A 25,462-nucleotide genomic window follows, 5' to 3' on the forward strand; every position below is an offset into this window, starting at 1 on the left:
GGGGTGGGTTCCAGCACTGCCCTCTCCTGATGTCTTCAAACCATCTTGTGGGAGCTTCACACATGTGCCAGAGACAGGCACAAACGATACCTTTTTGGTAATGAAGCACTTGCACACAGCCAGCACCCAGGAGCCCCCTTCCTGATCCCCAAGGGTAAGCCACTACCCCGATTCTTGTCTGCTCACAACGCTTCACTCACCTATTTCACTCACCTGTCCATCTGGACACCAAATTTGCCTCCAAATCCCCAGACGGAGTCAACCTGAAAGCAGTGCTTGGAGAGCTTTGACTGGTATTCATGGCCGACAGCTGACTGGAACAGGGGCAAAAGTGAAGCATCAGACGCCACCAGCATTGCCACACTGGACCCGCCCCCCAACCCTGAGGCAGCCTGCACTTCTGCTCAGTGTGGGTGATGCAAACAAAATCACTCAACGTGGAAGCCGGCCCAGAGGGAGGTAACTCCAGGAGGCATCGCAACACCAGGGCCCCCTAGTCAGGTGTTCCTGAACCCTCTCCACACCAGGCTCCCCAGAAGTCTCCCAAGAACCCCAGCCATAGAGAGCCTTCTGAGGTGCCTGAGCATGAAGAAACAGGAGGCCAGCCCCCAACCAGAACCACAGAGCCAGCAGCCTGCCAACGACTCCTAAGCCCACTTCCAGGAAGACTGCTGGCAGTGATCACCCTCTTCAGGTGGGACACTGTCAAAGCACGTGACCCAGGAATCAGGGCACAAACTGGAACATGGATGACATGCTTCAGGCACACCCCACGTTCAGGGTCAACACCTGCCATACAGCCAGCCCGCCCAGGTGTGCAGTGGGGCCTGCCACCGCCTCATCAGACCCCAGTCAGGGAAGTGGGTCTGGTGACTTCCCAAGCCCACATGCTGACTGAGCAGTCCACCCCGAGCTTTGCGCTGTGTGGTCAGCAAGCCATGGCCCATGCCCACCTCCAGCATCGAGATTCTTTGTAAATAAAGCTTTCTGGAACATACATATGTTTCTGAACAGTTGTTCGTTTACAGATAATCGATGCCTAACTTTGTGTCAAGACACTACAGCTAGTTCAGGAGCCACCCGAGACCCTGTGGTGGCCAGGAAGCTAAAAATATTTACACCCCGAACCCTGAGTGGCCCCGTGCTGCTCTAGTTGCCCAGGCCCGACCCTTAGAGGAAGGCACCAGGCTCCCTCAGCAGAATGGAGAGTGGTCATGGACCTCTCTGTGCACACTGAGGACACAGGACAGATGACTGACGCATGACCCAATGCCAGGCGAGGAGGCGGCTCGTTCAAAGCCTAGTTCCTACTTAGGGGGTCACCCCCACCTTGGCTCCCTCCTACAATAAAGCAAGGGGCCTGCCGGCCCACTACCAACTCCTCTCCCACTTGTTTATCTGGAACTTCAGCGGCAGCTTAGGGTCCAACCCCCACAGGGTCATCGCCACTTCTGACAACTCTGCAGGCAGCTCAGGGAGCGCGTTCTTCCACAGCCGGGGAGCAAAGCAGGTTTTACTTTCCAGTCTGGAGCTGTTACTTTCTCTCCCTCCCAGGCTGGATCCAATGCCCACAGTTAACAGCCAATCCAGAGCACCGCGACCTCCAAAAACCTGTGGCAGAGACCACCCATCTGCAGCTTCAGGGGTCTCACCCGGAAAACATCAACAAGGGAACATGGAGGCAGCAGCACCCAAAGGATCCCCCAGCATGACTCTTCATCACTAAGAAGTCAGAGCAAACTCTTCCAAAAATGTGGCCAGAGTGAAAGCTTAGCGATTCTCCCAACTTTCTGATCAAAACAGCTTTCTCCCCCAGATTGGCCTTGGTCTTACACTGACGAGACTCTATTTCTTATTAGACAGTCAGCACCAGGCAGAGCACTGCAGGAAGCAGGGATGACACTCTGGTCGTGGGGTCGCCCCTCTCTCAAGCAGGCGCTGGGCTACGAGTGAAAAGCCCTGTCATTCTGGGTTGAGTCTGATCTGGGCACAAGGGGGACGGAGTGGAATTACAGAGGAACCCGACCCCAGCTGATACCTCAGCACAGAGTAAAGGCAGACATCTCAAGTTACCCAGCCTGGGAAACTCGCACCCACTTCACTGCAGACGCAGCACACCTGCTCCAGTCTACTGTCCTCTCTGCACGGCAGACACAGCCCCCAGCTGACTCAGCCTGGGAGGCCTAATAATAGCCATATGGGAAGCTTAAATAGACCCAGGAAATGAAAAATGTCTCCATAAAATCAAGATCGATGACCACTGAACAAACTCTGTGTTAGACAACACATGTAAGACACAGTATGGAAAAGAAAAAGACTTCGGAAGTAAAAAATGGGAAGGGAGAATGAGAAAGCTATTATATTGACAGAATTGTCTGGTCAGAATACAAGCAGTCTACAAAACGAAAATAAAATAGAAGGTAATGCACAGTTGGATGACATCATCGACTCAACGGGCATGAGTCTGAGGAAACTCCAGGAGATACTGAAGGACAGACAAGCCTGGTGTGCTGCAGTACACGGGGTCACAAAGAGTTGCCCACGGCTGAGCGACTGAACAACAGCAACAACAATACCTGCTGGTGTCAAGTGAGTAGGAGAGATAATAGCTGTTGTCTGTGTGTGTGTATGTGTGTGTGTTAGTCGCTCAGTCATGTCCAACTCTTTGTGACTCCATGGACTGTAGCCCACCAGGCTCCTCTGTCCATGAGATTTCCTAGGCAAGAGTACTGGAGTGGGTAGCATATACTTGTATGAGTCATACATGTATGTGTATTGTCTACTGGGTAAATGCTTCGAAGTGAAATTGTTGTGTCAGTGGGTTAGAGAATTTTATACTTTTGCTCAGATAATGATAAAGCCCTCAAAAAAAAGAAAAAAAGGCTAGACCATTTTAACTCACGCTAAGAGTAAACATTCAGAAAACTAAGATCATGGCATCTGGTCCCATCACTTCATGGCAAATAGATGGGGAAACAGTGGAAACAGTGAAAGACTTTATTTTTTTTTACTCCAAAATCACTGCAGATGGTGACTGCAGCCATGAAAATTAAAAGACGCTTACTTCTTGGAAGGAAAGTTATGACCAAACTAGACAGCATATTAAAAAGCAGAGATGTTACTTTGTCAACAAAGGTCCATCTAGTTAAGGCTATTGTATTTCCAGTAGTCATGTACGGATGTGAGAGTTGGATTATAAAGAAAGCTGAGCACTGAAGAATTGATGCTTTTAAACTGTGGAGTTGGAGAAGACTCTTGAGAGTCCCTTGGACTGCAAGGAGATCCAACCACTCCATCCTAAAGGAGATCAGTCCTGAGTGTTCATTGGAAGGACTGATGCTGAAGCTGAAACTCCAATACTTCGGCCACCTGATGTGAAGAGCTGACTCATTTGCAAAGACCCTGATGCTGGGAAAGATTGAGGGCAGGAGGAGAAGGGGATGACAGAGAATGAGATGGTTGGATGGCATCACTGACTCAGTGGACATGAGTTTGAGTAAACTCTGGGAGTTGGTGATGGACAGAGAAGCCTGGCATGCTGTGGTTCATGGGGTCGCAAAGAGTTGGACACGAGTGAGCAAGTGAACTGAACTGAAGAGTAAACAAGTTTCCCTGTCTCCCTACACCCTCGCCACATTGAACTTAAATCCTTTGCTAGTCTAAGAAGTAAAAATGGGGCACCACAGTATTGTGGTTTAATTTCCATTCACATCACAGGAAAGGTTCTTGTGCCTTTCCTTTTCATGTACAATGTGGGCTTGTCAAGGTGTCAGGATAGGAAAAGGGAAGAGCTTGTTGTTTTAGTCGCTAATTCATGTCCAACTCTTTGTGACCCCATGGACTGTAGCCCACCAGGCTCCTCTGTCCATGGGATTTCCCAGTCATGAATACTGGAATGGGTTGCCATTTCCTCCTCCAGGGGATCTTCCCAACCCAGGAATCAAACCCGGGTCCCCTGCCCTTCAGGCAGATTCTTTACTGTCTGAGCCACCAGGGAAGCTCAATTCCATCCATAACTCCCCCTTAGTTTGCCTTCAGTGGTGTTGTCCAAACCAAGGAAGACATTTGATAGCTTCCACATCTCTCATTCCTTCCTTTTTCACCACAGTCCGTATGGGACTCATAGCATGCTTAGGAAGAAATATAAATATTGCACATACAGGGGCAAAAAGTCAGAGGCTGTATCTATAAATCTGTCAAATTAAAGGATAGATCTTGGGTCTAAAAAAAATTAAGTGCTATTGTGTCCACATAACTGGAGGGAGAAGATTAGACTTTCACATAACCTGTCAGAAGCCTGTGGGTCTCCAGTGGAAAACCCCAGGTATTATAAAAAGATTATTTTTTCTATGCTTCTACCACTTCTAAGTTGATCCAAAAAAGCAGGTATGATGGGTATTGTAATTTTTTCCCACTGATCTATATCCTTGCACAAACAATTATTTTCAATTCGTCCCTTGAACCAAAGCAAAAGTTCTTGGGCTTTTCCCTCCTTTTGTGCATCTCCACTCTGCCACAAGGAATTCATATCAGCTGTCTTTTTAAATGGCACCCCACTCCAGTACTCTTGCCTGGAAAATCCCGTGGATGGAGGAGCCTGGTAGGCTGCAGTCCATGAGGTCACTAAGAGTCAGACACGACTGAGCAACTTCACTTTGACTTTTCACTTTCATGCATTGGAGAAGGAAATGGCAACCCACTCCAGTATTCTTGCCTAGAGAATCCCATGGACGGAGGAGCCTGGTGGGCTGCCATCTATGGGGTTGCACAGAGTCGGACACTACTGAAGCGACTTAGCAGCAGCAGTCTTTTTAAAACGTTGATCGATTTTTCCTTTGTGAACAAGTCTGTTCATATTATTACCTTTCCCAAGAAAGAAACAGATAATTGGTTGCTTTGTACGATACATATGCTTATATTGTCCCTGAAAGAATTTTCCAGTGACTAAACATACTTTTCCATTACTTTAGAATCTTGACCTGGCTATTGGTTTTCTCACCAGAATAAAAGGGAAGCTAGGAAATAAGTTTTGTAATATTGACAAGTCATTCCTACTTATTGTAAGACTTCTCGAAGCTGATCTCGAAGTTTTGGTAAGAGATTCCAAGAGTCCAGAAAACTTATCTGCTTTTAAAACTTCTGGGATTCTCCAATACAGCTCTACTTGAAGTGGCAAACTAAGCTGTGGTCAAACTCCCTTGTTCTGTAAGTCCTCTGAGGGACCAAATATATATTCATACTTCTTAAAATACCGAACCACGTTTCTCTGAGGCTTGGCCTCTTCATTTTGCTTAATATTGTTCGTGGGTTTTAGAAGGAAAAAGTAATCATCAAAAAAAAAAAAAAAAATCAAAGGGCTTTTTCAACGAGTTTATCCAGTAGTGAGACAAAAAGCTTTTCCTGTAAGATCGAGAATAAGACCAGGATGCGCTGTTTTACTACTTCTCTTCAATATCTTATTGGCAATTCTATGCACTTTATTTTGGCTATTATGACATCAGCTCCACCTCAGATCATCAGGCATTAGATCCTGGAGGTTGGGGAGCCCTGCTCTAGGGGGTGTTCCCTCTGTTGTTGGGGGTGGGCTCTGTAGGCGGTGTCACAGGCCTGGTTGCTGGGGCCTACCCTGTGTGGAGGCTGCCAGCGGTTCATTAGTGGTGCCTGGTCCCAAGGAAGCTGGCTGCAGAGCCCCATGGGACCTGGAGCTAGTGCTGGCTCACTGGTGGGCATGGCCAGGGTCCAGAGAACGCCAGGGCTGTTGCCCACCCACTGGTGGGTGAAGCCAGGTTCTGGGGTTAGTGCCAGAAGACTGGCAGGCAGAGCCATGCCCTGGAGTCTGGCTACAGGGCCCAGGTATCCCGAGTTGGGGTCAGATCACTGGGGCAGGGTGGGGGTAGGGGGTAGTTCCTGACACAGTTGGGGATCGAATCTGGCATGTCCTGAAGCTTGTATTGGCCTGCTAACAGGCAGGGTTGGGGCCCAGTTGGTCCTAGGACAGGGTGTCACCTGCTGTGTACAGGTTGCATCCACAGTCTGCAGGACTGTGGTTTTCTTGCATTCTGCCCCTTGGTGGCTGAGGCTGTCCGGAGGCTAGTGAAGGTTTCCTGGAGGGCAGGGCCCTTACCTGCCCACTGGCGGGGGAAGCTGGGTCTTGGCCCACTGGTGGGCAGTGCCATGTCTAGAGGCATGCCTAGAGGTGGCGGTGGGCTCAGGACTGTCTTTACTCAGCTGTCTGATGATGGGTGGGACTGTTAATTGTTTGGCCTGAAGCATCCCAGCACTGTGGACAGTGACTGCAATCATGAAATTAAAAGACACTTGCAGTTTGGAAGAAAAGCTGTGACAAACCTAGACAGTGTGTTAAAAAGCAGAGTCATTACTTTCCGACAAAGGTCTGTATCGTCAAAGCTATAATTTTTCCAGTAGTCATGAATAGATGTGAGTTCAACCAAAAAGAAGGCTGAGAATTGAGGCTTTTGAACTGTGGTGCTGGAGAAGACTCTTGAGAGTCTCTTGGGCAGCAAGGAGATCAAACCAGTCAATCCTAAAGTAAATCAACCCTGAATATTCATTGGAAGGACTGATGCTGAAGCTGAAGCTCCAATACTTTGGCCACCCGATGCAAGAGCTGACTTATTGGAAAAGACCCTAATGCTAGGAAAGATTGAGTGCAGGAGGAGAAGAGGGCAACAGAGAGTGAAATGGTTGGATGGCATCATTGACTCAGTGGACATGAATTTGAACAAATTCTGGGAGATAGTGAAGGACACAGAAGCCTGGCATGCTACAGTCCATTCGCATGCTGCAAAGTGTTAGACATGGCACCCCACTCCAGTACTCTTGCCTGGAAAATCCCATGGATGGAGGAGTCTTGTGCGCTGAAGTCCATGGGGTCGCGAAAAGTCAGACACGACTGAGCGACTTCACTTTCACTTTTCACTTTCATGCATTGGAGAAAGAAATGGCAACCCACTCCAGTGTTCTTGCCTGGAGAATCCCAAAGACGGGGGAGCCTGGTGGGCTGCAGTCTATGAGGTCGCACATAGTCGGACACTACTGAAGCGACTTAGCAGTAGCAGCAAGCGTTAAACATGACTTAGCAACTAAACAACAATAACCACATCCCAGCAGTGGTGCCTACAGGCTGTTGGGTGGGGCTGATCAACCCCACCCAACTCATTAGCTACTGGGGCTAATGAGCTAGGGGGAAGATCCCACAATAGTGCCTATAAGCACCCGTGTCCACCAACAGAAGAAGTTTCCAAGTATGGCTGTTACTGTTCAGTCGCTAAGTTGTGTCCAACTCTTTGTGACCCCATAGACTAGCCTGCCAGGCTCCTCTGTCAATCCCCTTTATGGATCACAGTCTTGTCATGGCAAAGGGGCTTGCATAATTCAATGAAGCTATGAGCTATGCTATGCAGTGCCACCCAAGATGGGTGGGTCACGGTGAAGAGTTCTGACAAAACATGGTTCACTGGAAAAGGAAATGGCAACCCACTCCAGTATTCTTGCCATGAGAATCCCATGGACAGTGTGAAAAGTACAGCTGTTACCAGTGTCTATACCCACAGCCTGAGCCACACCCACCCACTGCCCCTCTGGGACACTCTTTAAGACCAACGGGCAGCTCTAACCCAGCTTTCCATCAAGTGACCACTTTTGCCCTAGGTCCCAGTGCATGTGTGTGCTCTTGAAGACTGAAGTGTCTGTTTCCTCCAGTCCTGTGGGACACGCAAAATTAGGACCCTGCTTGCCTTCAAAGCCAAAGGCTCTGGGGGTTCATCTTGCTGATGCAGGATCCCTGGGCTGGAGAGCCCACCTGGGGCTCAGAACTCTCCGGTGGAAAAACCCTGCAATATAATTCCCTACTTTGTGGGTTGTCCACCCAGGAGTATGGTACTTGATGATAGTGTGAGTCTGCCCACTCCAACCATCTCAGTGTGGTTCCTGCTTTATGTCTTTAGTTGTAGAAGATCTATGCTGGTGGGTTCCTGTCTTTTTTATCAGTGCTTGCTCTGCAAATAGTTGTAATTTGGGCTGCCCGTGAGAGGACCCAAGCTCAGGGTCTTTCTGCTCTGCCATCTTGCCCTGTCTGTATTGTGATCTGGTTTTCAGAATAAACACATGCAAGCGGGCCTCTCCTGGTGTCTCCTCCCCTTCTCTGGCTCCTCCTCCATTTGCCCTCCCAGTTCTTGGTGGGAGGTCTCCTTGCTTGAGTACTCTTAGTGTGGAAGATGCACTGCAGCACCCTCAGCTCAGGGAGGGCAGATCACTTCCTCTTACTGTAAAAAATACTTTGTAAGCACTTCAGCCCTCCTTCCAGCACACCTATCTCTATAGTATTCCAGTCATGGCAGGATGATGTTATGAAAGTAGTACTCCTCAGTTTATCTTTTCCATCTCAAAACTTTGTGTGCCCAAGACTGGCATGGCTGGACCCAAACTAGAATTGGCTGAGTATTTAGGGACATTCAGGGTATGGTGCTCCAGTGGAGTTTGGTAGGGGTCCTACCTCAGTGGCCTTGGTGCAATAGCCCTTTCCTCTTCCCTTTCAGAGGTCCTGCCCTACTGCCCCTCTGTTCCCCGGAAGTCACGTGTTTCTTGCTTTTGTTGTTCCTTTTGTGGAGGACACTCTGCCTTCATCTTCAGAGGGAGATAGAAATGAATTCTTCTCAATCAAGTGTCAGGTCACTTATCCCTTTCTCAGAGGACTTCCTTAGTGCCCACCTAAAGTATTAGCCTTGTCAGTGTTCATCATGTTTATTTAAGGTAAGCTTGGTGAGAGCATGAAGTTGCCTTGTTTTATATCCAATCCAAAGAGCACCTGACCCAAGATAGGCACTTAATTTTTTCACTAGTGGTGGTTTATCTTTTTACTCTTCTCTCCGTTGGAAGTTCTTATTTTAGAAGAGTTTGTTGGAAATATCAAACAGTACAAGAAAGGCCATTAGGTACAAAATCCTCATGTGTTTATGAATTCATGACCAAATTAAATATGCAATTTTATATAAAAAGAGGCATGTGTGTGTTTTTCTCCCCCATCCTCCCATTCTCCTCTAGAGTTCTGAGTGATACGGGTGCAGGTGTGTGTGTTCTTCCTCCTTCCTTCTTGCTTTTATGCCTCAGGCTCAAGCTTGCCCTGTATGAATGTGTCTCCCGCTCTGACTCAAGATTTCTGGGCACCAGGTTCCTGGGGGACTGGAATTCAGCCCCTCCTCCATCCCTCTCCTCCCTGCCCTTCCCCTGACTGGGCTGGCCGAGGTCCCTCACAGCCTCCCCAGGTGGTATCTCTTGAGTCCCACCTGGGCTTGCTGGGCTCCTGGAGGTATGGACTGGCTCTGACGGAGCTATTGGGAAGGGGTGCCGAGACCCTGCCTGCCGGGATCCTGCTGTGGCCTCTCACTTGTGAGCCTCCTGCCACTCCTGAGCCACCTTTCCTTTCTGTCCCTGCTGGCCTTTCTGCATCCTCATCTTTGGGCCAGACGACTCAGGCCTGCAAGCTCATGGAGACCTAATTCCCCTGCCGTTGGATTTCAGGTCCTGGCTCTCCCATCCCCCTAGAGTTCTTGAGAGGCCCCCAAGGCCCCTCCTACACCCTTTCCAGAGTGAAGGGGCTGGTGCAGAGCAGCACACCCCACCTCGGAGGCTCCCCTTCTGTCCCTTTCACCTCAGCTTCAGCCTGAGCTCAGCAGAAGTGAGCTGACCAGCCAGTAGAGGGCAGCACATGTCTGGTTTCCAAGCCTGCCACCTGGAGAACTTGGAGGGGAGGCAGCCATGGCCTTGAGGTCTAGGGCTCAGACACCAAGGGTCACAGTCATTCAAGACCCACTTGACCGGCCACCTCCTGCTCCTTCTCTTGACAAGGCCTTGACCTCAAATCTCTAGGTCTTGGCACCACAAAATTGATGCAGAGGTTCCATTTTGGGGGGGTTTGCTCTATGCCAGATTATTGGAGGTGGAGCCCCCCACACCGGGCCCTGGGACCAAAACCCAGTTCCTCTCCCTAAAGCATCTTTCTTAGATGAGATGACTCCTGAGTGCTGAGGACAGGAGCTCAGTCTCTCTGGCTCCACCTTCATCAGAGGGACCCTGTGTTCTGACTCTAACAAGGGTGTGTGGAGTGAGATACAAATCAGAATCAGAAAAGGGGGACAGGGTCAGTTGTGGCCCAGCTTTCCCCCATGGGGCTGCAAGATACTGTCTTAATCCTCCACCATCCTCCAGTCTCCTCCCTCCTCTTCTCTGGACTGACCTTGGTTTTGCTCCTGTTCAATTCCCCCATTCTTCCCTGTTATCACCAACCAGCACTGGGTAAGGTCACGTACTTCATTATGATCCTTCTTTACAAAGACTCCTATCCTCCATGTCAGTGCCCTTTGCCCTGACCTTTGACCCCTACCGCATCCCACCCCTTCAACACGGTCATATCCTATGGAGTTACCTGCTGAAGTTGACAACAGACTGATTCTCACGATGGGTCCAACACCATGGTGATTCCCGAGCCCACCCTCCCCGCCCCTGCAACCTCATCCCCAGCATGCTGAAGGCCTGCACCGTGCCCTCCAGAGTCAGTCAGTGGGGCCAGGACGTCCTCGGTCACAGCCGGTGACACTGCTTTCCTGAAAAGCATCGGAGTCAATTCTCCCACCTCGACCATTGCCTCATCCACATGGGGTCCCCTGCTTGGCTTTATAAGAATGAGAGCCATCCAGTGTCTTTTTCTGCTTTTCTTCTTTTGAGGGGACAGAGGCCACAATGTTTTTGTCGGTAGTGATTTTGTTCATTGTCTGCATATTTTGCAAAATTTACCCTCTCCCCATTAGAAGCTGTGCTGGCCAGCAGCGGGGGGAGGAGCCCAAAGGAGCATGGGATTGCTGTACTCAGGTCCCATCACCCTCTACTTTCTCTCCCCCTGTTCCAGTGTTTCCTTTTGTTTCCATCTCCAAACCTGAGCGGTAAAGGATGGGGGAAAGAGAAGTTTCTCATTGCACCAAGAAGCACTGCTTCCAGGGCTGAAGCTCTGAAAAACCTCTGCCACCTTCTCAGGCCTGGTTGCCCACAGCCCCGGAAGCAATGCTGGCAGAGGGCAAGCCTTCTGCTTGCGGCTTCTGGCAGCTGCACCACAGAGGTGGAAGCCTGGAGTTGGGCTCTGAAGGCTTAATTTCTACCCTGACTTTTCCAGTGAGGGTTTGAGTAGGCTCCACGTGGAAAGGCCCACAAAGCCTCTATAACCCTTCAAGTCCATAAATGGAGACGTGGGGCCAACAGAGGTAGGACCCTGCCTGCCCACTGCTGCTCCCTGGGAGGGGGCCGCCTGCGCAGACCAGGACACACAGCTTCCCAGCAGGAGAGTTTCCCCTTTGATGCTAGGGTTCTGCGACCCACAGACAAGATGCCACAGTCCTCAGCTCTCTCCCCGATGCCCGCCTCCAAGAGTTGTCTCCCGGCCAGCCATGGAATCAGGACCTCTGCACAGGGCCACTGCTCTGGTCCACGAGGCCAGGCTCCCTCCTCTCTGTGCTGAGTTATGTTGGCTGGTGAGGGCAGCTCCACGCAAAGGGTCCTGGTTATGCGAGTCCTCTGTCCCTGGGAGGTGGAAGGGGTGATGCAGAGGAGCAGAGGGGCAAAGACAAGTGGGGACAACAGCAGCAGGGTCAGAAGAGGGTGGCAGCATCTCAGACCACAGCCGAGGAGGAGGATGGGGACGCCGAGGAGGCGGCCGAAGAGGACGCAAAGGACGGACTATTCCAGAACAGCCAGCGCCGCTTGGGCTGCCGCTTCAGGTGCAGATAGTCCTCCTTCTCACGCTCCTTCCAGGCCCGCTGGTAGTGGTCTTCCTCCTTCAGGTACCAGACTGGTGGCCACCGGTGTTTCTCGAAATACTGCTGGTTTTCTGGGGCAGAACGGCAGTAGAGCTGGGTGAGGAAGACGCAGGAGGAGGGGCAGAGGGACTCCCAACCCTGCCCCGCTGCCATGGAACATGCCTCTGGTCCTCCTAGGCCCACATGCCAACCCCTGGGGACCAGAAGCGGAAGCCCTGCCTTCACTGAGCCCCCAAAGAGAGTCAGTTGCCCAGGGAGTGGAGCCGACAGTCCACACTGGGGAAAGGCATTTCCACTTGCATTTTTCTTCAAAGGCAGAGGGAAGATCCTATCAAGGCTTGGAGAATAAAGCAGGCTGCAACAACAGATGAGGGAGAAATGGTGAGAAGAGCTGTGGGCAAGAAGATGCTCAGCCTGGCTGGGCCAACAGCAGGTGCAGCTGGCAGAGATGAGGTTCTGAGAGGGGAGGTGTGGGGGTGGGGGTATGCAGGAGGTCAGATGGGAGGGAAGGCTAGGCTGAGGGGTTTGGACTTCTTCTAGAAGGTGTGGGGGCTCCACAAAAGTTTGGGACCAGGGAAGTGAGGCAGTTGGAGCTGTGCTTTAGAAAGAAAATGCTAGAAGGGTGACGAGGAGAGAGCAGGAGTGGGAGACCTGGTAGAGCACTAGTGGGGAGTAGGGTCACAGCAGAGCAGACGGTGCCCAGTGAAGAAACTGGGGGAGGCCAGCCACACCTCTCCCTGGATCCCATGAATCCTGGACCCCTGGATTCCTGTCAGGCCCCAGGACCTGAGACATCAATTAAGCAGAGACCAAGCTGCAGGGACCCCAGAGGATGCCCAGATCTGTGTTGTCCAAGCTGTGACTTGTGCCCATTCCTAGGTTATGAAATTAATGTCATGAGTCGTGAACAGTATTAAAAACAACTGATAAATTTTTCAATATGTGTACTAGGTCACAAGATACAATGTAATTCTTGATAACCTAGAGGGGTGGGATGTGGGGATGGGAGGGAGGCTCAAGAGGCAGGGGATATATGTATAATTATGGCTGATTTGCATTGTTGTTTGGCAGAAACCAACCAACATTGTAAAAATTAACAAACAAACAAAAATGTTTTTCTTAATGTGGAGTTTGGTCCACAAACATCTAAAAATACCACCTCTAGTCTGACTGTACCTGTGAAAAGCAGGAGCTCAGAGGGGCAGAGTGAATTGCCCAAGGTCTCTGGTGGGCTGGGGTGGGGGGGCCGCCCTCCACACCAGTGCTTTTTCCAGGACCCCCTCCGCTGGGCTGGGTGCATGTTTGCAGGCTACTCCCCACCCACAGGGGTCTTTGGCAGCCTCTGGGCGCCCTGGGTCAGAGGCTTGGACCCAAGGAGAGGGAGATGACAAATGCCGCTGGGGATGCTCACCTGGGGACATGGCCTTCATGTCTCGGGGGAACTTGCGACACACATTGTTGTAGTTGGTGCAGATGTGGTGAAGACACCAGTCAGCCGACTGGTACGCACAGTGGAACTGGGAACAGACAGGAGCATGTCTGTGCTGGGACCTCTGGGCCAAGGTCTGCACACAGATGTCTACTTTGGCCTTCAGAGCCAGAGCTTTGGCGCAGGTGGGCCAAGGCCCTGAGTCACAAAGAACCCACCTCGAGAGGCAAGGCCACACAAAACCATGACGGAATGACATGGATTTGCTCCTTGGCCCCACCACCACCACCACCTCACCCGTGACCTGCCCCCAGCAGCCCCAGAAACCCACAGTCCTATGAGGTAGCCTCTTACTGGGTCTGCCCTCCTCAGATCTGACCCCTCATCCTCCATGCTGGACCAGAGCAGCCTGCATTAAGGTGCTGACAACCGGGCTTAGAGAGCTGGCCTCCCAGGCATATCTGCCATATTTTAACTTCATAAACTAATCTTTAGAATGTTTGGCACCCTGAGGATTCATAGGGGAGATTTTGCTTGCCTGTTTTGGGTGGCTCAGACAGTAAAGAATCTGCCCACAATGCAGGACACCTGGGTTCAATCCCTGGGTCAGCAGGATCCCCTTGAGGAGGAAATGGCAACCCACTTCAGTATTCTTGCCTGGAGAATCCCATAGACAGAGGAGCCTGGCAGGCTAAAGTGCACGGGGTCGCAGAGAGCCAGACATGACTGAGCAACTGACACTATCACTTGGGAAAATGGAGGAAGGAAGTCCATCTTAGATGGAGAGTCCCCAGTGTGCCTTAAATGACCCCAGCAGGCAGCAACCACGTCTATACAGGGCTCTGGTTTCCCTCTCCGGCCCAACGGTTGCCTGAAGTCTCCGTCCCTTCCTGCCACAGCCAGCCTCTTCTCTTGGCATGTTGGGGTGAATCCTCTGGCCTGCAAGATAAGATGGGTCTGCCCACTGGGGGAACCAAGTCTGTCAATGGGTTTCCTTCCTACCCATCACCTCCAGAACCCTCCCCATTTGCTGCCAACAGGCAGAGCCCAGAGCTGAGAATGTTGGAGAGATTCCTTCCCTGCCATCCTACCTGAGCCAGTTCCAGGAACACAAGGACGTCCCCGTCGATGTCCACCATCATCTGAGTTGCTTCCATCAGCCCAGTCACTATGTACTGCTCTGTGACACACACACAGCCAGGAATGGGCTGAAGAACCACAGGAGTGGACAGGCACTTGTTTATCCCCGCCCCGACCCCAGCAGGGGCCCACAGCAGGGCAAAGAGAGGTCCAGGGCAAGTCTCAACAGGCCAGGAAAGGCCACAGGAGATTTAAGTCGGCTCCTACCAGTGAGAAAACCAGGATTGGAGCAAGACTTTCCCACTGGAGAGGAGGTGGGAAGTGAAGGCGGAGACTAGAATAACCTATGAAGTTTTTTAAGCTACATATGTTGCAGCAAGGAGTTATACAGGTGGGGTGAAAGCCCCCACCCCTGAGAATCAGCCATTGATACTGATGGGAGGGGGTATTAAATCTCAAATTTGCTGAGAACTATCGATTAGAACTAAGGATTAAATCAAGTTGTTCATTTTAATTTAAATTTTGTAACAAATTGTGTACTAACCTTGCATTTCATGTTAAGACCTTTCTAGGGAAGAAGTAAACACTTTGAGTTCTGAATTTTAACTGTAGCAGTATAAACTGATAAAGTATTTTATCTTTAAAAGTAATATGTCTCAGCTGAGTCCATGGAAAAAGACCTAGAAACAACAGCCATCCCAATAGCAAAAGCATTGCTAATGCAAATACTGTAGCCTTGAAATCCCATTTCCAACTACAGGAAGCCAAGACTTCTTAGAGAAATGGCTGATACCGGGTATGGGGCAGGAAATGTACACAATGAACCTGGCACATCTTGTCATTCCAGAGCATCGAAAGCTCCTCTAGAGACTCTGCAGCCAACTCGAGAAGACTTCTACAGGTTAAAGGAACAGCAGAGTATCTGAGTTTCCATAAAGCTAATTGCAATGATTTAAAACCGATAGCTGGAATCAAGATTGCCGGGAGAAACATCAGTAACCTCAGATATGCAGAGGACACCATCTTTATGGCAGAAAGCAAAGAACTAAAGAACCTCTTGATGAAAGTGAAAGAGGAGAGTGAAAAAGTTGGCTTAAAACTCAACATTCAGAAAACTAAGATCATGGCATCCGGTCCCATGACTTCATGGCAAATAGATGGGGAAACAATGGAAATACTGAGAGACTTTATTTTGGGGGGCTCCAAAATCACTGCAGATGGTGACTGATGCCGTGAAATTAAAAGATGCTTGCTCCTTGAAAGAAAAGCTATGACCAACCTAGACAGCATATTAAAAAGCAGAGACATTACTCTACCAACAAAAGTCCATCTAGTCAAAGCTATGGTTTTTCCAGTAGTCATGTATGGATGTGAGAGTTGGACTATAAAGAAGGCTGAGTGCTAAAGAATTGATGCTTTTGAATTGTGGTGTTAGAGAAGACTCTTGAGAGTCCCCTGGACTGCAAGGAGATCCAACCAGTCAATCTTAAAGGAAATCAGTCCTGAATATTCATTGGAAGGACGGATGCTGAACCTGAGACTCCAATACTTTGGCCACTTGATGTGAAGAACCCACTCATTTGAAAAGATCCTGATGCTGGGAAAGATTGAAGGCAGGAGAAGGGGACGACAGAGGATGAGATGGGTGGATGGCATCACTGACGTGATGGACATGAGTTTGAGTAGGCTTCAGGAGTTGGTGATGGACAGGGATGCCTGGCATGTTGCAGTCCATGGGGTCACAAAGAGTCGAACACGACTGAGCAAGTGACCTGAACTAAAAACCAATAGAGTATGTTCAAGTCCAAAAATTCATAATCACATGTAATATTAATAACAAAAAATCAACTGGTCACTCTCAAAGGATGATAGGAAACAAATGTGTGTCTTGAAAACTGGTAAACAGGGACTTCCCTGATGGCCCAGTGGCTAAAACTCTACACTTCCAATGCAGGGGACCCAGGTTCAACCCCTGGTAAGGGAGCTAGATCCCACATGCCACAACTAAAGATCCTTCATGCCACCACTAAGACTCCACTGCAGCCAAATAAGTACATGAATATGAGAGAAAAGAAAAACAACTGGTAAATTAAAATGCCACATATTCACCTGCCTTTCCTACATGAACTATTCTACTGGGAAATCAAACTATAGGTGAGGGAAAGTTTCCCTCCTTTGGAAAGTATTCTAACAGATTAAAAAAGAAAAAAAAAAAGACCTGGAATATTACCATTTCACAACACTTAATAAATAAATGGATCCAGGCAATAAAACTCAAAGGCTGCTAACACCACAAAAAGAGAGAAAAGCAGATGATCTATGTTTCTTGATGAAAAGCAGAAACAGCCTACAAAATGTAGTCTCACCAAAAGAAGACTGGATCTAATCTAGCCTCTAGACCTGAAGGCCAGTTGATAGGAAGGAAACATGGTGGATACAGAAAGGCGATCAGTAAATAAATCTAGGTTCCCTGGATCAGAGGGTTTTTCCAACATATCGCAAGGGAAATTTCTGTTTTTGTTTTTAACAGACAAGGTACTTACAGATTAAAAAAAACCTTAAAAGATATACAAAAAATAAAATCATGCTATAGTGTTTCAGGATGCACACTTGGATGACATAACTATGAAGAAGAGTAAGGAAAAGCGCTCATCAAATCTTAGCGCATTAGGCAGAACGGTTACTCTGGGGTGGGGAGGGCCTATGGTTGAGAGGGACAGACTGGGGCTTCGGTGTGGCGAGCAAGGGCCACTTTGGTTTGTAATAATTTATTAAGATGAACACATATTACATGTTTTGTGCAATATTTAACATTTTAAAAATTAAGCTTAAACTAATAACTTCATAGTAAGCTTATATCACAAAACATGTCACTTATTATACAACATTTGGCATTTTCCACTGTTCCTTGACAAGGTACATAGAAACGTATTTTTTAAAGATGATTTTTAGCGATTATGAAGCAATTCAAAGGAAAGGCCATTCAATGTTATTTTCTATAAGCCTTTCCATGCAGCAGTGAGAGGTAACATTTTTAATGGCTACCTTGCAAAATCCATCCACGTGTGCTTAACCAGTGTGCCTGTTTGACTTGTTTCTGATTGCTTGCTATGATGAAACAAACTTAAAGAAACACCTGAATACATTTTTTTTTCATTTGGGCCATTTCTTTGCAGCAAGTCTTTCAAAAGTTATTTAGTCTAAGAGTTTAGACTGTTTTCTGTGTTCTGGGAATGCTGTACCACTTTTTCAAATTGTTGCAGCTGTGATCTTATTTATTTTTTATTTACTTATTGGTGGCATCACTCAGCATGCGGGATCTTAGTTCTCTTACCAGGGATCGAACCCGTGCCCCCTTCAGTGGAAGTGCAGCCTTAACCACCAGACCACCAGGGAATTCTGCAGTTGAAATCTCTAGAAACCTCTTACTCCCTGCCCTAAAGCCCTCGGTGTCCCCTGCCCTGCCTCTGCAGGCTCAGCTCTTAATATTTGATTCTGGTCTATCATTTCCACCTCTTCCAGGGACCAGGCGCCACTTTTCAACTCATTTATCATCATAGGATCGCTGCTTCCCTCATAGCCAAGTCCCAATCTTGATCATCTGCCAAGGGCCACAGCAGGTCTAACACCAGGTCCTTCCCTGAACCTCAGCTCAGTATCTGAGGCTTTGCTCTCTGCCGCCGACCCACCCAAGGACATTAACCTGGACATCAATGCCAGTACAGGTACCAACACCAACATCAATGGAACGCACATGCTGACTCCAGCTCAGGAGCTCCACCTGTCGGCGGGCACCAAGGGCTCCAGACGGCTTCTCATCTGCACTGCACCATCTCTCCTCCTGCCCTGGCACCCCAAGCGCTGCTCCTTGGTCTCCCTCCTGCCGCAGTCCCTGCTCCACCTAAGCCTCTGGGGTTGGTCCATCCTGAAACCTGAGCTCTAGCTCACAGGATCTTCCAGGAATCAAAGAATTAGGAGTGACCAACAATAAGGTCAATGTTTACTGTGTTTCTAGAAGAAGAAAGAGAAAGGGAAGGTGGAAGAGAAGAAGGAAATGAGAAAGGGGAAGAAAAACGAAAGGCAGAAGGAGGAGATGCAAGGGTAGGAATGAGGAATGGTGTTCTGTTCTTTTTGGCTTCTTAAGCTTGCCTGAGTGTGGCCAAGCTGAGAACCTCGAGCCCTGGCATCTACTGGTGCCCACGTGCTGCACCGCAATAACCTCTAGAGAGACCTATAAGGTGACCCCACCAAGCATCCCTCTCACACATCTCTTTACATCCACGTCCTCACCGCAACCCCAATATGCACTGATGTATCTCACGCTATGTTAACATATCCCCTTGGTGCTGGTGGCCTGTCCCCTAGGAGGAGACAGGTGAGAGAAGAAATCATGACTCCCAGGGGATCCCCTGACTCCTCCTCCTCCTCCCTGGAGGCTCTTCCCCTGGGCTTAGCTACCTGTGAGAGTGACCAAGTGCGGCAGGCAGAGGCGGTTGGCCAGGATGATGAGTTTCATGTCGTCCAGGTCAGGGCTGGAGGTGAACATGCCAGTGTACAGGTACTCCAGCACAGCCCGCATGCAGCTTTTGCTTGTCTAAGGAAATACCACCTGTGGATGGGAAGGAATGGAGCAGGCTGCAGCAAGGTCCAGCTTTAGGGAAAGAACAGCAGTTCCGAAGAACTCAGAAGGCTCTGGCCTGGACAGTTGGTCTCCCATAGACAGGCTGCCACCCCTCTGCGGTCCCTGGACCTGCTCAGAACCCCTCCTTCCCTAAAGGCTAATCTCCCACACCAACAGCCTGCAATGAACCCATCTGCTGAGCACCTGTGAGCAGGGCTCCAACAGCTTTTAAAAGGACCTGGACTCGCGTTAGCATCTTTCTGGTTTGGAGGAACCATGAAGGAGTCCTTCTGGTCACCTGCACCCAGCCCCACTCTATCCTTCGGGGAGCAGTGCAAATGGGATGTGGATGAATGGAGCGAACACCAGCTGGTCTCTCTGGGCTGCTCAAAGCTACAGCTCTGGGCCTCTGGGATCTCTCCAGAGTGGGACCAACACAAAAACTGCTTTCTCATCAGCCGCCAGCCTCTCCAGGCTGCACTGGGAATTGGCTGGAACTTTACAGATGCTTCTGTGGCTCTGAAGAGTTCCCATCTCACACTTTGCACATCTCAACCCACTCATGCTTCAGGGAGCAGAGGCAACTCAAACCTCGAACTCTCCTCTTCACCTCCCAGAAGGACTCCCTTTCCAGTGTGTGCTAAGTCGCTTAAGTCATGTCCGACTCTGTGTGACCCTATGGACTGTAGCCCGCCAGGCTCCTCTGTCCACGGGAATCTCCAGGTAAGAATACTGGAAAAGGGTGCCCTTCCCTCCTCCAAAGGATCTTCCAGACCCAGAAATCTTAGGAAATCCCTTCTCAGGGTTATAGGATGCTATGCTCTAACATTCTTTGTTCAGCTTTTCATTCAAGTGCTTGCTGAGCACTGGCTAAGGGACCAGAGCTGAGAAGGGTACTCAGCAGAAATAAAAGACCTCATCCCCATACTCAAGGGAAACCTCAGATCAGCTGGAGAAACTTGGTGTGGACCCTTGGAACTTTAAGTAGATTCACAAAGGAGGACACTGTTAACTACAAGGCTGAGGGATGGACAGTCAGTGTCAGAGTTCAGAGAAGGGCAGAAAGGAGATCAGACTTGAACTCCAGTCTTGATTTGGCTAGAACTCCCACTGACTCCTGATGTTTCCTCTTAGTAATTTTCTACCCTCTGACTCCCACCCTACACCTTGACTATAAACCCCACTTGATCATGCTCAATTAAGAATTAAAACCACTTCTATACTGAGGTCTCTCTTCCCCTATTGCAATAGTTTCTGAATAAAAATCTGTTCTTACTGCTTGAAGAAAAAAGTTTTTTCTCAACTATAGAGCTAGGATGTGACCATAATTGTCCATCTTGGTATACTGCAAAGTCCATGACTATAGGAGCCATCTCATAAACTTCTCTTGGGCCCATCACTTGGTGGTTTGTACAGAGTCAAGGCTGAAGGAAGTACTGTGAAGTAACAGATGCCTCAGCTGGAAAGGGAGTAAACCTCTCTCCCTCCCAGCCGTTTCCATCCTAGCCTTACCTCCCTGGTGGAACTCTCCACAAGTGGCCCCCCAAACATGGCAGCCATCTAGTCACAGCTAGAAATCAACAGGGGCTTGTGGGCGCTGATGGTGCCATCATCCAGGATGAAGGTCACATCTGTTGAGTCAGAGAAGATGCATCACGTGAGGATGGGGTGAAAGAATATGGGACAACCAGCCCCATGGGTCGACACTGCTCCAAGATGACTGCTTCCTCCTGAAGCCACACTCTGTGAGCACCACATGACCACAATCTCAAGCTGGGGGCTCTAGGTTTCAGGAGCAGAGCCGCAGTATCTCCAGGACATCAGTGGCTGAGATGACTCAGAATGCTATTCGGACCAACCCAGATTCTGCAGAAAGAGCCTGGAGGGAAGTCCCCTGCCTTTGGGACACCAGCTCCTAAGCCTGTTTCATACCTGAGAAGGTGCCTTTGGCCAAGCACTCCTTAACCCGGTTGGTCCGGCGGACATGGAAGGCCTTGGTGATCTCCTGGTTCATGAAGGCCTCGTTGTTGAGGATGTTGGCCACCATCAAGTGCAGATCAAAGACCTCAAGCAGCTCAGCGATGTGGGCGATGTGCATGAGGTCTCGCTCATTCTCGTCCAGCTCCCCTGTGTACAGGTACTTGAGAACAGTCTGGAACGGCCCTGGCTGGATGGAGTTGTCCATTTTCACCACCACCATCAGCCGGGATTTATAAGTCAGTGGGTCTTCTGTCATCTCTTCCTGGATGCTCACAAAGGCTCGGCTCCAGGAAGACAGCACTCGACCCCGCCCAGGCAGGTACCCTGTCCCATTGCCCCGTAAGATCCCGTCGCTAGTGGATGCCAGGAGCCCAACAGGCCCAGAGCCCCCGCCCTCCTCCACGCTCTCACACACGTCAAAGCTCGCTGCCCGGAGCAGGAAGTCCCGGCCATGGTGGTGGTGGTGGTGTTGATCAGGGTGACCCCGGTGGTCCTCTGAGCGGGGACCCCCTGACTCTGAGGGTCCCCCAGCTCCCCCTCACTCAGGTCCATGAGGAACAGGTCGTAGAACTTGGAGGAGGATGTGGAGAGGTAGATCTTGTGGGCGAAGATGCGCACCCGCTCCTGAAGCACAAGGATGATATCTGCACACAGCGGGTCCTCCAGGAGGTGGGCGGGGCACTCCTCGCTGCTGGAGGCGGGGTCGGGCACCACAATGAGCAGGGGCGGCGGCCTGGGGGGCAGGAAAGGTGCCTGTAGCAGGGGCTGCTGCACATTGCGGAGGTGGGACTTCCAGAACTGCAGGTGCCGGCGGGAAATAAGCGCTGCCCGGATGGCGTTGTCGAAGACATTCTTGATACCGAACTGCGCCCACACTTGTCTCGTAGTAGGGGATACCGAGCTCCTTGGCCATCTCTCAGCCCTTCTCTGGGGGAAGGATCTCATTGGGCTTCATGGGCCTGGCACGTTCAAGAAGGGAAGCCAAATTCATGTCGGTGGTGGAGGGCTGGGGGGCAGGGAGATGCATTCCCCCGATCCTGTGTCTTTTTCACCTGACTGGGGGCGTCCCTGCTGAGGATCTGGGTCTAAGCCCCGTTCCTGCCCTGCTCATTTCCACTCCCTTTCTCCTCTGTTTGGCCAGATCCTACCATTCTTTCAAGGCTGACTTCTAAGCCCTTCTTCTTCCAGGAAGCCCTCCATGGTAGGTAGGCCTCTATGGCAGGCCTGGGTGATCTCCCCGGCTCAGAGTAGTGGGAGGGCTGACTGCCTCTCTGGCAATTAGCATGCTGGTTTTTAACATATTCACCTATCCAGTTCGTCTCCCAGCAAAATTATAAGCTCCTTTCATACAAAGATTACCTGTCCTTCTCCTTCTCTCCTCATGATGCTTAGCCCAGTATTGCCCACTCAGTGTGTAATAGATGGATGGATGGATGGATGGATGGATGAAAGAAAGATCATTCTAACTGGCCCCCTATGTGAATCTCCTTCAAATGGAGGGAGAGAAGTGAGGCTCTGTGCATTCTCTCAGGGCTGAGCAGGGAGTTGAGAGACACACAACCTCCCTCCACCCCCTCTTCCCCTTCCCCATCTGCCACCTTTCCCTCCCTAGGCACCAGGACTCCCTACCTAGCCAGGGTCTCCTGGCCCTATTGACAGCATCCAGGTCAGCGTAACGCAGGTCCAGCTGGCAGCCCACCAAGATGACAGGTGCTCGGGGGCAGAAGTTCTTGATTTCTGGGTACCACGTGGTCTTGACATGGTGGAGGGAGTTGGGGTTGGCAACGGAGAAGCACAGAACCACCACATCAGATCTGGGGGTGGGAGAGAGTGAGGTTATAGGCAAAAAAAGCTAGTGATAGGTTCCCTGCTGCTGGAACAAGGGAGAACACATACCCAACGGCACCCCTACACTGCAATCCCACAAATGTCATATGGATCGGCTCACATGATCTTCCCCAAAACATTTAATCATAGCACCTCCTATTTCTATACCCCCAAGTTAGCACTTGAGAGCTTTCAAAGACTCTTGGGTTGACCTCACAGCTCTCTTGAGATTTAGACATGACCACTTTTACCATCTCATCTGAGAAAACTCATCTCAGAACAGCCTTCCTAATTGCTCAAAGTCCCAGCGTTACTGGTTAACAGGGGAGAACTGAAACCTGGCCTCCTGATTGCAAAGCCGGCTCCCTGCCCAGCCCGGGCTGCCTTCCCGTCAAGGGTCTCCCAAGGCTGTTTTCTCCACTCCTTCCTCCCAGTTTCACAGAGTGAAATTCCTTTAACTCAGTTTCACAGAGTGTCCTCATACCTCGGGGAAAAACCCCACCCACTTGGCTCCCTGCAGGCAGCGGGGGCCTTCCCTACCTCCCATAAGCAAAGTGCTGGTCTTTGTGGTGGTCTCCGAAGGTATCCCAGAGGTGGAGAGACACGCTCACATTGTCCACCACGTCTCGGGAACATTCTAGCATCTGGTGGGGGTGGGAGGGGGGGTGGGACAGGGAGGAGGGGGGGAAGCGAAGGCAATGGTTCCTGGGGACCCTGCATGCCAACTTGGGGTGGGGTTAGCTCACTCCTGGGTCCCACAGCATGGGGGCTGAAGGGACAACTAGTGTCTCCCTCTGTGTGTCCTAGAACACCTGAGTCCCCTAACAAGAGCTGGCCAGGACAGAAGAGACTCCAGAGGGCAGACAGTCACGAGAGTGATGCGATCTCCCAAGGAGCCCATCCTTGTTCCCAGCTGTACCTGCCATCAGATGTTTCCCAGCCTTGGGTCTTTGGGTATCATTAGCCAGCAGTTTCTTTTCTCCTGGCAGCTCTCATCTCTCCAAAGCACCACCCCTTTCCCAGCTCCAGGGCTTCCCATTACTGGGGTCTATGTTACACAAGATGCCCCAGGCTTCTGCTCAGACAAACACAAAAGGCTGGGGACTCCTCCCCTGGAGTGGGCTCCCTTCAGGCCTCTCCCAAGGATCTGTGCTCTTCAGCTGCCTCTACTCAACCTTTAAAGGGCTTCCGTGAGCTCAGCATAAGGCCCCTCTGGAGAGATCCCTGGGGAAGAAGCCCAGATGAGTGAGGCCATAGACTTGCAACCTTACCTCTTGGCATACCTGATACTGGTCAATGGCCCAAACCGTGGGCACGTGGGTAGCAAGCAACTGGTACTGGGTGAGGGTGGCATTGCAGGCCCAGGCACAGATAAGCCTGGTCTTGCCCACAGCATTGTCCCCCACCACCACACACTTGATGGTCTCTACGTTTGGCCTTTCATAATCCATGTCAGAATCCATTAATTGGGACCTGAGGGAGAGAAGAGAAGCAGTCAAGACAACTTCGCACACCAGCCCCTGAGGGCCAGGGCCAGCAGCTCTTCTCTGCCGGGGCTGCCCCCTCTCTGAGCATTTGAGCAGAGAGGAGGACAAATGAGTGGGTAGCTTTCCGGGCACAGGCTCCACATGGGCCCGAGGAAACCGGAGTCCCTTCAGGCTGAGAGGCACAGCTCCACTGGGTGAATCTCTGGTCTTCCTCCTGGTGTCTCCATCCTCCAGCAGCAGGGCTTCTGGTTGGGGAATGCCAGAGAGAGATCCCAAGGCGGAGTCTGCTCGGGGGCTGGTCCCCACTCTCCAGGGAAGAGAGGTGTCTGCCTAGGCAGCTCATTTATCATCTGCTCTCCTTCTCCAGCTTTGTCTTAATTTTATTTCTTCTTCAGGTCCCATTCCAGCTCATGTCTACACCCCTTCCCCACAGTATATGGTGATGTATTTTATAACTTAGAAAAATTCTGTATCCCTAAAACACATAGTGTTTCTTTTGTGGAAAAAATATTTATGAATGAGATTGTATGATATTGTGGCAGGAGGTTGGGTGGAGGACAGTAGAGAAGTATCAGTGAGTATAAATTTCATATTTTGTACCCAGCACATAGCTCGACACTTAGATATTATTCCATTAAAAAAGAAAGAAAGAAATCACCTAGACCTGCATTCTGGTTTCATGTCTATTGGTAAAGAGCTGCAGGCACTCAGAGAGGCAGGTTTCCTCTCAGATTCCTCCTCTGTGAAGTAAAGGTTTCTACATTATGATCTTGAGTTTTTTCCCTAGCTCCTGCTTTCTGATTTTAAATGTAGTATCTCCTGTAAATGTGTGATTGCAGAAATCCTCTGGTTCTGGGGAGTCTGAAGAACAGAGTATCACCTAAACAGCAGTGTGTCATGGCTGTGATATTTCTATACTGATGCCCCAATATGTTTTTGGCCAGATACTGAAGCAGCCTAACTTCAGCCATAAAGTACAAACATTGCAGATATTTCAAACACTGCAATGCCTCTATGATGCACAATGCCCCATGTCATTTCTCCTGCTTATTGACAATGCCTCATCATTGTTGTATAAATATGCATACCCTGTTGCATTCCCCATTTATTTCTAGTTCTCATTCCTATGATTTACAGCCATTAGGACTTGGCAAAAAGAGTAATGAGAAGGAAAATACATTATTCTTAGCTTGTGAGATTTACTAAAAGATGC

At 50.0% G+C, this 25,462-nt stretch overlaps 1 pseudogene; it reads right to left on the reverse strand.

Annotated features, from left to right (window-relative positions):
* Nucleotides 1-11,678: 11,678 nt before the first annotated feature.
* Nucleotides 11,679-25,113, reverse strand: LOC129651755 (rho-related BTB domain-containing protein 2-like; annotated as a pseudogene).
* Between the last annotated feature and the right edge of the window lie 349 nt (nt 25,114-25,462).

This window comes from Bubalus kerabau, chromosome 4 (genome assembly GCF_029407905.1).
Source record: "Bubalus kerabau isolate K-KA32 ecotype Philippines breed swamp buffalo chromosome 4, PCC_UOA_SB_1v2, whole genome shotgun sequence".
In the NCBI taxonomy this organism is placed as follows: domain Eukaryota; kingdom Metazoa; phylum Chordata; class Mammalia; order Artiodactyla; family Bovidae; genus Bubalus; species Bubalus kerabau.